Source organism: Bidens hawaiensis, unplaced genomic scaffold (assembly GCF_021521415.1).
Source record: "Bidens hawaiensis isolate Kalapana, Puna unplaced genomic scaffold, B.hawaiensis_p1.1 tig00008036_1, whole genome shotgun sequence".
Classification (NCBI taxonomy): domain Eukaryota; kingdom Viridiplantae; phylum Streptophyta; class Magnoliopsida; order Asterales; family Asteraceae; genus Bidens; species Bidens hawaiensis.
In genome coordinates this window covers 342,392-355,942 of record NW_027491563.1, presented here as the reverse complement: position 1 = coordinate 355,942, position 13,551 = coordinate 342,392, and the positions used below count along the sequence as shown (strand labels likewise).

The 13,551-nt window shown below is 41.3% G+C and overlaps 1 pseudogene across 1 annotated transcript; it reads left to right on the top strand.

The window, feature by feature from the left end:
• The first annotated feature begins 10,813 nt into the window (after positions 1-10,813).
• LOC143636615 (jacalin-related lectin 19 pseudogene) lies at positions 10,814-11,570 on the top strand (annotated as a pseudogene). Its single transcript, XR_013154269.1, has 3 exons — positions 10,814-10,875; positions 10,964-11,157; positions 11,235-11,570. The product of XR_013154269.1 is annotated as a jacalin-related lectin 19 pseudogene (transcript).
• Positions 11,571-13,551: the final 1,981 nt, after the last annotated feature.

Here is a 13,551-nt window from a genome sequence, read left to right as displayed (position 1 = left end):
CGTTTCCGCAAGCATGGCCCAGAAGATCCTTCTTGGTTTGAATTCCCTGCAGAGTGCTAAGTACGTGAAGGGTTTTGCCTTGACACTGTACCCGCACTCGTCTTACGGTTACTTCACTTCCAAGGTATTCCTGGCGTCAATTCCCTGCGGGTGCTAAGTATGTGAAGGGTTTTGCCTTGACACTGTACCCGCATCCGTCTGACGGTTACTTGGTTGCCAAGTTATTCTCGGCTTCAATTCCCTGCGGGTGCTAGGTATGTGAAGGGTTTTGCCTTAACACTGTACCCGCATCCGTCTTACGGTTACTTGGTTGCCAAGGTAAGGGGTATTTTCCCGCTCACTTTTGAATCGTTTTGAATTTTGAATTTTGAAATTCGAAGAGTTGGTGGAAAGATAGGAACAGTCCAAACATCTGAAACGTCGTGCGACGGTTTCTTCTGACTGTGTCAGGACGTGCAGGAAGTTATGGTGACGTGACAGTACATGGTCATTCCAGACGCTTTTTCAGGCGCGTGGGCGCGATTTTTCGGGCGCGTGGCCGCGAAATTAATGGTATGCGTCCTGTCAACAGCTGTTGCCAGCTTGCTTTTTGCCACGTGTCATAGTTTCATTGCACCTTCGTTTTCTCTCTCTTCCGCATTAATTTCATCGCATTAATTGCGATTAGTATATAAAGGGGGAGAGAGTTATTTGTAATCCACACTTTCACTCTTCTCTTCATCTTCTTTGCGATTTCCGGCGAATACTCACCTTTTCAGGCAAGCATTCTCCCGAAATCGTTTTCTTTCCTTCACAAGATGTCTCGTGATGTTGAATCCACAGCCGATGACAAGAGTACTGCTGGCGAGTGCCAGTGTGCTCTGCCCGGCGATCTGTACCGGTATGTCATCAGGAAGTTCATGCTCGAGTCTCTCGAGCCTGAGTTTCCTGAACCCCATTACCTTGCGGTAATAGTCTTTTCTTGATGCCTTCGACGATGCTCTTATTTGCTCTTTCCACCTCACCATTACCTTGCGGGTGTGCCACTGAGGTAAAGGTGTGGGTGATTTGAAGTTCTTTCAGCCACTGTTGTAGCTTCTTGTCAGCAAAGTTGGTGCCGTTATCGCTCACCAAATTCTGTGGAAGTCCAAAACGACAAATAATAAATTCCCAAATAAATTTTTTGATATGTTTCGCGGTTGTTTGGGCTAAAGGTTTTGCTTCTATCCACTTGGTGAAGTAGTCGATGGCTACCACTAGGAACTGAACATTTCCTGCTGCTGTAGGAAATAGGCCTGTCACATCGATGGCCCACTTCTGAAATGGCCATGAAGAAGTGACTGGAACAAGTTCATTCTTCGGGCGGTGCGTGTTGGGTGCGTAAAGCTGGCAAGACCTGCATTTTCTGATGTATGCCAGCGCATCCGTATGCATCCCCGGCCAAAAGTATCCCGCGTTGTTTAGCTTAGCTACAACAGCGCGGGGACCTGCGTGTACTCCACAGATGCCTTCGACGATGCTCTTGGTTGTCCACGCATCTTAAGAGTGGGCCAAGAAAGTTACGTCTGTAAAGGATGTCATCTATCAGTTGATAATTCAATGCTTTACAGCGTAGTTTTCTTGCCTGTGTTTTGGATTCCGGTAGTGTACCTGCCGCAAGGTATTTTATTATTGGTGTCATCCACGTTTCCGTGCTGGTTTGGATGACACAAATTTCCTTATGCGGGACCGATGGTGTCTCGAGGAGTTCAATGCGGATATCCTTTCCTAAGTGGGTAAAGGCTAATGATGCAAGCTTGCTTAACGCATCCGCAGATTTGTTTTCACTTCGCTTGACGTGTATGACTTTGCAGTCATTGAAATCGCGCATAAGGGATTTTGCTTGTGCGAGGTACAGGGCCATTGTGTCGTTCACGGCCGTGTACGTCCCGTTGATTTGATTGGCTACTAACATGGAATCCACGTGGGCTTCCAAGTTTTTCACTCCCATCTTACGCGCAATTCTCAGCCCAGCCAGGAATGCCTCATACTCGGCTTCGTTATTCGTACTTGGAAAATCCAGTCGAATAGCGTAAGTGTATTCTTGGCCCGCTGGGTTGGTTAGCTTTAGCCCTGCGCCTGAACCCTCGTTATTGGCTGCCTCGTCAGTGTAGAGTCACCAGACATCATTGATGTCTTGTGCTGGAGAGGGTTGAGCCTCTTCCTGGCACTCTTTTTCCCGTGATGCAGGCACTTCTGTAATAAAGTCGGCCAGAACCTGGCCTTTTATGGCTGGTCTTGGCTTATACTTTATCGCGTACTCTCCCAACTCAATTGCCCATTTGGCTAGGCGTCCCGATAACTCGGGTTTGCCTAGAACGTTTGCAAGTTTGAAGTTGGAGAGAATGGTGATTGGGTGACCCTGGAAATATCGTCTTAACCTGCGTGAAGCGTGTATAAGTGCTAAGACTAATTTTTCGAGGGTAGAGTACCGGGTTTCTACGTCTGTTAAGATACGGCTGACATAATAGATTGGCATCTGGATGCCTTTTCGCTCTACTAGCAGGACTGCCCCGGTTGCTCTATCAGTTGCGGAAAGGTATAGGATTAACTCCTCTCCCGCTTCTGGTGCTGTGAGTGTTGGGAGTTCGATCAAGCGTGACCGAATCTCCTGAAAAGCTGCTTCCGCTTCTGGTGTCCAGCGGAAGTGCGTTTTCTTCAAACAGTTTCTCAACGTTGACACGAAGGGAAACGACTTATCCGCGTGGTTTGCCAAAAAGCGATTAAGTGCCACTAGTCGTCCATTCAGTGTCTGAGCCTGTTTGATGGTAGTAGGTGATTCCATTTTGATAATGGCTTCGACCTTTTCAGGGTTCGCTCTGAAGCCATCTTTAGTGACGATGACCCCCAAGAACTTCCCTTCTTCCATTCCAAAGGCACACTTGCTCGGGTTGAGCTTCATGTTTATCTTCCTGAGCGTGTTGAAAGTTTCTTCGATGTCTTTCAACATCGCTTCTGGGTCAGGGCTTTTGATGACCAAGTCATCCATGTAGACTTCCAAGTTCCTCCCAATTTGGGAATGAAACTCTTTGTCCATCAGGCGTTGGTATGTGGACCCGACATTCTTAAGTCCGAATAGCATCATTTGATAACAAAATGTGCCATCGGGCGTCCGAAAAGCGGTTTTGTCCTGATCATCAACGGCCATGTGGATTTGATGGTACCCCTTATACGCGTCCAGGAAGCATTTAAGGCGGAATGGTGCCAACGAATCCACCTTAAGATCAATTTCAGGTAACGGATAACAATCTTTGGGGCATGCTTTGTTCAAATCTTTGAAATCTATGCACATGCGCCATTGTTTGTCATTCTTCGGTACCATAACGGGATTTGCAACCCAAGTTTGATATCTACTAACGCGTAAGATGCCTGCGTCAAGAAGTTCCTTGACTTGGGTTCTACACGCGTTAGTTTGTTCTGGCCCCATTACTCTGCGCTTTTGTACGATCGGTGTGACAGCCGGATCGCATTTGAGCTTATACTCTGCCTTACTCCGGGGTACACCAGTCATGTCAGCTGGTGTCCACGCGAAGATGTCGGCGTTCCTTTGTAATAAGCGCTTAAGTAAGGTGCGTGTGGGATCAACAATTGTTGGGCCAATGGTTACGGCCTGGTCAGGGTACTTGCCATTGAAGGCCCATCTTTCTGGTTCGGTGATGGTTGGTTTAGCCATCTTTGGTTTGGGTTTAGATGAGACAGATGCGATGCATACCTGGGGAATGCCGGTGATCATCGCTACACCCTCAGCTGTTGGCCATCCCATCATGCCGTGGACTGAGGATACCACGGCGTTGAATCTTGCCATCCCGTCTCTCCCGAAGAGAATGTCGTACGTGTGGTGTGGCTTCCTCATCACGACAAAGTCCACATCTTCTGTGCGGGAGTGTTTTCCATCTGTAAGAGTGACGGGGAAAGATAGGATACCCAGGGAGGTGCTTGTGCTGCCATCAAACCCTTCCATCGAGGCGCAGATCGTTTCCAGGCGCTCCTTGTCTTCGTCATCTAGCTTGTCGAAGAACTGCCTGTACATCACCGTTGACGAGGCGCCGTTGTCAGCAAGAGTGCGAGAAGTGATGTAGTGCCCCAGCTGGCTTTTTATGACGATAGGGCCTTCTTTGCTGGGTCCTCCTGGCACTCGCGGGAAGCGCACCTCAGCTTCCTTCCACGCGCATGGTTCTGGCGTTCGCCTTTTTCTTCCTCTGATGTTGCCATGAACCATGTTGATGCTGATGTCAACGGGCTTTATTCCGTTGCCCCGGTACCGGTTGTCGTTCCGTCCTCCCTTCTTGATTGATGCCACCAGGTGTGCCAATCTTCCATCCTTGACGAATGCTTCAACAATATCTTTCAAGGATGTACACTCTTCCGTACCATGACCTTTTGTCCCGTGGAAGTCACAGGATTTGCTCTGATCCGCATTAGGTCGGTGCCGGATCACTGGAGCTTTTGGCCACGGTAGCTTTTCAGTGGCAAATATCTCCGTGACGCTTTTGGTGAGTGGCGTCCACCGGTGCTTTTGGCTTGAAGGGTGTGTGTGATTTCTTCCGCCAACAAGAGGGCGAGAGCTGGATGAGGTGTCAAAGTTTACCCTTGACTACCAGATACCTAGCTTCCTTTTTTTGTTCTGCCGGGCGATCCGGACATTGTTCTCTCTTGTCCTCTGCGTGTAGAGGTGTGTACTCTGGGGGAGGTCCCTTCCCAGTTGCTTCTCTGTCTCGGCAAAGCGCTTGGCCGCCGTCATGATGGCATCCCATGTTGATGGCATGCCATCCTTACCCGTCAATGTGCGGATAAGCTCCGGGTATTCGGCGCCTTGGATGAAAGTGGCGCGAACAAGATCTTCACTTACGTTGCCGAGACTTAGCTTTTTGGAGTTGAAGCGGGTGATGAAGTCTAATAAAGATTCATCCTCCTCTCTAACGCAGTTGAGGATTGTCCACTGTTCCTCGGTGTATTTCCTCTGTTGGCTGAAGTGCTGGCTGAACTTGTTCTGAAAGTCCGCCCAGTCATATATGTGGTGGACCGGTAAACGATCGAACCATGCCCTGGCCGCTCCAACCAGAGTCATCTGGAACATATAACACCACGTGGGTTCCGTCCAGTTACTTACGGTTGCCCCCGCAATGAATCTGTTCAAGTGGTCGTCTGGGTCGGATAGACCATCATAAGTGCCGATGTTAGACATTTGTTTGGCACTTCTCGGGGCGATTGCTTCCGCAATGTCCCTTGCAAACTTTGACTTTCCTGCATTTGTAGCAGTTGGCCTAAAGGTTTTTGAGAAGTCACGCGGGTTTCTCTCCGCATTTGTTGGTTTAAAAGCTTCCCCAAAATTCCTTTTTGGCTGGAAGTCCGTTTCCTTACGCTTCCCTTTCGCCTTATGGCGAGGGTTTGCGTCGGTGTCGGATTCTTCTCTCTCCTCGTCTGAGTACTCGCACTCGCTGTTCATATTGAGCTGTTGGCGAGTACTGCCGAATTCGTCAGCCTGTTGAACTGAACGCAAGCGTTCATCCAATTCAGCTTGGAATTCTCTTTGACGTGCTTCGGCCCACGCCTTCACTTGATCTAGTGTTTGGCGAGGGGCCCTCGTTCGTTTTTCCAACTGGGCATCAATGAACCCCAGTGGAATATTTACTGCACTTGCCCCGGCTTGGGTAGTCGGGGTAGTGTTCGTAAGATTTGTATAACCGCCGGTGTTCCCCCCAGTTGCTGGGGTTGTGGTTACCGGGGTTTCTTGGTCGGTTACTGGCCTTGGGACCGGAGTAACGTTAACCATTTCTTCAGAAATTTTGAAAAAACTAAAATAGTTCTAGCTTTTATGCACGGATAGCGCCAATGAAGAAACACTAAGTGAACCCACAGGCAGATTATAGATAATCTGGGGGTTAAGTAATGTTTCCCACGAATGAGGTCCAGCAGAGAAGGTTGTTCTTCAGGGGACCTGCAAAACAGACACCGTAAGCTCGTCACTGAGAAGGGGGGGGTTCCTCCTTGTGACCACCCTCCGGCGTGAGAATCAGACTAGATTGCTCTGAATATAAGTGTATATTAAGAGATTGCTAGATAAGATTGAGATAACAGATGATGTCCTTACCATTCCAAGGTGTTGGAGTATTTATAGCCGAAGGTAGGTTTCCAAGCAGGTACAGCCGGCTGAATAGTATTCCTGTTCTACCAACAGTGGACTACGCACAGGCCATGCTGGTTGGTGGATAGGTTACGGCCAACAGTAATAAGGTCGGCTGTATACTGTTCCTTTACTGCCGGCTACGCACTGTTCCACCAACTGTAGGCTGCGCACGTCCCATTGTAAGGGTTGGTGAGTAGGCAGCGGCTAATAGTGACAAACAGTACTAGAGGGTGCTCCTCCTCGTATTGTTGTCGGTGAGCTGTCACCCTGTGATTAGTTCATGGGCTGCTCTGGTCAAACTGTCTGTTCCGCCCATACCTTAGTAGGTATAGTATGAAAGACCTTCCAGAAGCATACGGACTGGCTCATTTAGGCGGGAGTGTTCCCGCCTTGCTCATTCCTTCATGTGACTACTGAAGTAACGAATGCCTTGTGCGTGTAGCCTTGCTGGTAGTGCGGGTAGCCTTCCCTGATGGCGTGTATCCGCAGCTGCGGGAACAGGCGGGGTACTTCACCATTGGGAGGCTTTCCCTGCGGGTACAGCTGGCGTACTGCGCGTAAGGTTCTTTGAGCATGGTGTCCTGCTGGAGCAGTTGGTCATTGCGCAGACGTCCCTGTTCAAGGTGAGTCTTGCGGGTCCAACTGGGCTCTGCTGGGACCTACCTCTTCACTTATATATATGCGTGTACTTTGTAGGACACAACAATGAAGCGACGTGCTATGTTTGATGAATTCTGTTTACAAACGCATGCAAAGAAAGGGTCAAGACTCAAGACCACCAGATAAATTGCTGGTTTATAGCGAGTTGGCAGATGTTGATTTGAGAGATTCCGTTGATGCGGAAGACATTATTGAGGAGTAAAATGTGGATTTAGTTGACACAATGTGGATAGAGTTGAAACGAGGGCGTGCGAAGCTTATGTAAGTCTCATTATTTGTAAATGTAAGTTTTTACTGCTTAATTATACAATGTTAATGTACTAATTTTTAATGTTCCCATATTAGGAATCATATAAGGAACTGGTTATAAAAAATGTATGGAGATGACGCTAGCTTAATTACACCTAGAATTTGATACGAGATTATGGTCACGTATTGCTAGGAAAATAGAGAAGATCGGGTTTTCGGGTCTAACAACATCGTTGACCCGTATGCCACGGTGACGAGTGCACCAACAAAGCTGAGTACCGGTGGTTCATTTTTATCAGGTAGAAGTGATAAGGTTTGTATTCTATTATAGGAAAAAAAAACATAGAGTTTGGTCTTCTTTGGGCCCAATGTTGAATTTGTGAATTGTGATTTGAAAAGATAATTTAGCAAGAAAAGTTGGAGTTCAGTGTTGAACTCCACCCCTAAACTTACACTCTCTAGAATATTTCAATTAGGAGTGTTTATGATTCAGTTTTTCATTTACTTTTGGCTTGATTTCATGGCCATTTTTTCATTTTTACCTTTGGTCTGTAGGTGTTAAAAATTTCAAACCGTCACGAAGAGTTTTGTTTGCAGTTTATATTGGAAATCGACGGTATATAGCACTTTATATAATTAATTTCAGGCTTAATACAGAACAAAACGGCTAGCTTACAAATTGGTTAAACACATTTACAAACTAGTAAATTATATTTGTAACAGAGGCTTTTTTTTATTTTGTATACAAAACTGAACATTTATGTGTTGTTATTAAAGATGATGTGCAGATTTAATATAATTGCAGGCTCAACATTTGAAGGAAAAAATATATGGATTGGAAGGGGGAAAATAGCACAGTCAGAACGAGAAAAAGTAAAGAAAACATGCTATGTTGGAGAAAATCGAAGGCTATGCAAGATTGTAAGCTGAAATGAATTGAGGAGTTACATTTGTTGTCATAACCAGCTACAAAACTTTCCACCAAGTTAAGATATACGGGTTTATGTTAGTAAACTAAGTTTTAATTTTTATTGTATTAATTTTTAAATGATTTAGATCTTTGTATTACATTTGAATATTTTATGCTATATGGTTTGGATATTTTAACTTTAGTATGATATTTTATAAATTTGAATATAATGTGTAAAAAAATAATTTGAAATATTCCATTGGAAAAATATATAGCTTATATGTGAATTTATGTAGCTACATCTATAGCTAAATTTCATAGCAACTATAGCAAATTTTCGTAGCTAGTCTGTAGCAAAAGCTTTAGATGAAATCCGTAGCCAAAGGTGTAGCCAAAATTTCGTAGCAAACTTCGTAGCTAAAAAAGTCGTAGCGAAATTACATAGTTATAAAATTGTAGCAAAGTTTCATAGCTAATAATTAGTAGCTAAAAAAACGTAGCAAAATTCTATAGCAAATAATACGTAGCCAAAAAACCGTAGCAAAACATTTCTATAGCAAAATTCATAGCTAATGTAACTACAATAACTACGTCTCTTTTTGTAGCTAAAATCATTGCAAAATTTTGATTTGGTAGCAAAATTCCGTAGCAAATAAGTTAGTTACGAAACGAAACTTGTACCTACGGATCAAATCTGTAGCAAATCCGTAGCAAACAGGGTGTTTGCTACCAATTTGCTACGGATTTGGCCATGGCAAATGCCTGTTAAAAGAGGCCACATTGTAGGTTTTTATGGAAGAAGTGGGTGGTTGTTGGATTCAATCGGGTTCCGGTTATCAACCCATAAACCAAAGCTATTCCAAAGGATCCAAATGATGATTAAAAGATATAACCGCCGTGTTGTCGAAGATGATGAAGATTGGAAACCCAAGGGCTCAAAAGGTCATAGTTGGGGCATTTGAGTATCTTTAGATTGTTATGTGCGCATTTAGTTGAGTCATTGTGTTGTTTCATGTTGCAAGTTATTTTCTTATCAGACATGTATGCTATATAAAGGATCTCTCGCAGCGTTGCAATTTGTTGCATGACAAGTTGTCGAATTTTCATCTATATTATGCAATAAACCGAAATCTAGAAACTAAGTTTTCATGGCCGTCGAATCGTCAAAACTAGAGCAATGACTCAATAAAATGAGTACGTAGTACATTATCAGTTGAACCTCCAGCAGCATTATGTTGTATTGAATTTTCCTGGAATTCGATTTAATAAAAGGATCCAATTACCTCCAGCAAGCTGCGCCGTCACCCCCCTTTTGAATGGCAAAACCGATTCCTACTGAAAACAAAATTGAATTATAGAGAAGAAACCATGAATTGCAACATATGTATTCCATTAACTTTGAATCTGACTGAACTGAAATTGATCAATGCATTGTTCCTATTTATACAAATACAACGCCGACAATTATTCTTGAACCGGAACAATGATTTTCGGATCAATGCAAGCTTTGGTAAAAAAATAAAAATAAATTACTTATTAAACCTACTAAAACTGAAGATTACAAATTTAATCCTTAACATTAGTAACTGATACTAACTCCCCGGGATAATACCAACAGTATCATAGGAACTCCAATTCTACGATATATTGTCCAGTCGGATTGATAAGTCATGGGCGGCTCTAAGGGTGTGCGATGTGGGCGTCCGGCCAGGGTGCTTTTTTTTAGGGCACATAAATTTTTAAAAATTCCCGACGTTATTTATATATGATACCCCGAATGCTTATAATCTCACTATTTTATAATACACATACACCATTAAAACCCACTTTTTTAGATTACTCAAAGACTTATATGCTCATTGAAAATAGAAAAAGACTCATTACTTATTAATCAATAAAGGTTGAATAAAAAAAAGAGAAACGAATAGACGGGATAACAACAAAGTCGCCTCCGAACATCAGCATTCACGATAGCATCTTCATAAAGGAGTTTTTTCAAAATTATAGCTATTGAAATATTATTTACGATCCACAATGCCCCAAGAAATACTTAGCGAGTTGGCAATTATAGCTATCGAGAATGGAATATTAGAGTGCATAAGCTGCGAAAAGTTGATTCACCAATTTCATATCAAGAATGCTAGGAGAGCTTCACAAATCCTCAGTTAGCTATTAGCCTATTCAGTATATCACAAACTCATTTTTGCTAATTGCTATGTTTATTAATGTCATAACTTTAATCAACGTATAAACAAATTTGTTCACATTATTTAATACGTTAAGACTTAAGGGACATATTTTTTCCGGCTTGGCCAGGCCACGTGAATACTCAAGGCCAGCCCAATTGAAAACTATATTGCACAACTTGGGTATGTAAATTACTCGTGTAGCAGCCTAAGAGCATTGTGTTGTGCATGCCTAGGCACGTTTTTTTTAATCCAAGAATACAATATAGTAATATATAATGTTACAGCAATACAGCTACATATATATAAAAATTAATTTACTTTTCCATTTAAATGACTTTAGACGGTGAAAAATTGAGTATTGGTGATTTGGTGGCACTTTTGTACATTATTCCTTCTGGTGCAATCTTTGGCAAGATATGGGATATATTCAAAGAAAATGCAGAAAGTTATGACCAGTGTTTTTAAAAGGCATTCCCCTTTTTTCCCACTAAAAAAAACCTGGCATGGAATGGGAATCAGTACATGTTTTATATATGCTTTTGATTTTGAAATGTGAATGGCCTCTTTGTTGGAATGGAACCAGGGGCACTTGTTTCCTCTATATAAGTAGTCTATAGTTAGTGTGCAAGTGCAAGAGCAAGAGCAAGAGCATTACACACAATTATCACTGCATCTTTGTTTGTAGAGACTTTTCTTTCCAGCAATTTATTGAGCTCATCATGGTATGGAATCCCAATCCCTTTATTATGTTTATAGAGTTGCTTGAATCCCTTCTTTCCTAAATCATGAAAATGGTCTTAAATATTGCAGGATGGTAGTATACTTTTGGGACCATGGGGAGGAAATGGTGGAAACGAATGGGACGACGGAGTACATAGTGGAGTTAGAGAAATAACTCTTGTATACGGAAGCTGCATCGACTCAATTCGTGTAACATATGATAACAATGGTAAACCTTTCTTGGCTAAAAACATGGTGGCGTTGGTGGATCCAAATCTGCTCAGGTATGTTTTCACCAAATCTAAGTGTATCTTAATTATATGGGATTATGTTAAAATAATTTCTAATGGATTAATTACATATTAAACTGCAATTTCCAGATGAGATTTTGATAAGTGTTAGTAGTCACTATTGTCCGGTCGTCTATGGAGGCAGTCCTGTGATTCGGTCACTCGCTTTGAAGACCAACAAAAGGACATTTGGGCCATCTGGGGTTAAAGAAGGAACACCCTTTAACTTCTTGACAAATGGAGGCCATATTGTCAGGTTTATTGGAAGAGGCAGGTGGTTTCTGGACTCACTTCGGTTCTACTTATCAAGTGCTAAACCAAACCTCTTTCAAAGATTCCATAAGATGTTTCACGGATTTAATCCTCTTGCTATTGGAGATGGTGAACACAACATAAGCAAAGGCTAAAAAGGTTATAGGTGGGGCATATGATGATCCCTAAGTATAATATTATATTGTAACTAGTTTGAGACCCGTGTATTACATTGAGAATTAATGAAAATTATAATATTTAAATATTAAACAAAATACAATCAGTAACACAATTATTATATATTGTTAATACAATTAAAACATACATTAAAATTACAGGAATTACAAAACAAACATTATGCAAGTGTTTTACAAATAAGAAAAAATTTCTTTGTACACTACATTTGTGGTTGTATTGATCAAATTACTTTGTTTATCAAGAATCAGAATCTCTAGCCACACCTGCTTGTAGCTCTTGACAATGTGACGTATAGATGTCCATGCGAGAACACGGGTTCTTGTAACTACAAACCAACCCTAGATAATGATTGACTTTGGCTTTTGTTTATGATCATCGCAAAACATATTACAAGGGAAACTGTCATCTTTGAAATTTATATGCTATTTTAAAAGGCAAAGTCTCGATTCAGTTTTTCCGTAAGCCAAAAACTGGAAAAACCGAACCAAAGTGAAAAAAGGTGGATTTTAAGTAATTTTTAAGAAATTAATAAATGGTATGCACAAAATTTTAGTTCCAAACATGTGATAGTGAAGAAGGTAGTAATGTTATAGCATATACACAAATAGGGTTTGAAGGAAACTTAAATAGCCAAACCTAACCGGAATACTGATATAACTGAAACAAAATAACCAAATCCAATAACAAACGACAATTTTGGTTTTGAAATTTTAAAAGACAAAGTCTCGATTTGGTTTTTCCGTCAGCCAAAAACTGGAAAAACTGAACCGGCCGGCTGAAACCGAACCAAAGTGAAAAAAAAAAGTCGATTCTAAGTAATTTATAAGAAATCAATAAATGGCATGCCCAAAAATTTAGTTGCAAACATGTGATAGTGAATTAATCATTAACTAACAAAAATAATCAGTCCCAAAGTATCATGCCCAAAGTTCATTATTTTATACCCTTTTATTTTCGACCCAAAATTTTCAAGTACAAATAGTAACTGCAGAAAAATAAACACCAGCTGAACCCGCTTTAAAAACCGAAACCAAACATTTTCAAAATCCCTAAACGAGATTCTTGTTTTTTCCTTTAAAAAGGGAGCTCGAAAACCAAATTTTTGGTTAATAGCTCGGTTTGAACCAAAACCAAACCAGACCGAGCCCTACATACAGACATATTAAAATGCCAAAAAAAAAAGCACACCTCTCAATAGTTTATATGCCCGTGTGACACACGGGTTGATTTTTTTTAAAAAAACATAATAATATATATAATCTATATTAATCAAAAAAGTCCAAAAACAATCAGACAACACTCAACCACTTTTCACACCATTGCTTGCTATTGAGAGGTGTGCTTTTATATGACACATATATACATGAATAAAAGAAATTCACAAATAGCACCACGTCGACGATTACTTTTCATTCACTATATGCAAGTATAACAATAAACTCACCAATGGAAACTGATCTTGTGCATCTAGCATATCTGTTAAGTGAAGAATATAAAAGAATACAAAGTTATAAAATCAGAAAACTAAAAAACATAAAAGTATAAATATTGTGAACGGAAAATTTAAACGAACATACGTATAACAAAGATTATTCGTGAGTGATTGCAAGTTTCGTTTGAAATTAATGGAGAAACCTGTTCGCTTAATTAAAAAAAAGATAAATCGAGTTAGTTGAAAACTTCTAAACACAACAAAGTAACAATTTTACATCTTCTAAAACCTTAAAATCCTAATCTACTCACCCTAGATATATGTAAACTTTGTCTACCTCAAAATTAATCAATCGTGTACAAAAATTAATCCGAAACAAAGTCAAATCTCTCGTTGAACACAATTAGAATGGCCAACAACGGGATATTCTTATTATAGACGAAATTACAGATTAACCTAAAAAATGTTAATTTTGACAAAAAGAAGTAAAGAAATAACGTCTTAGT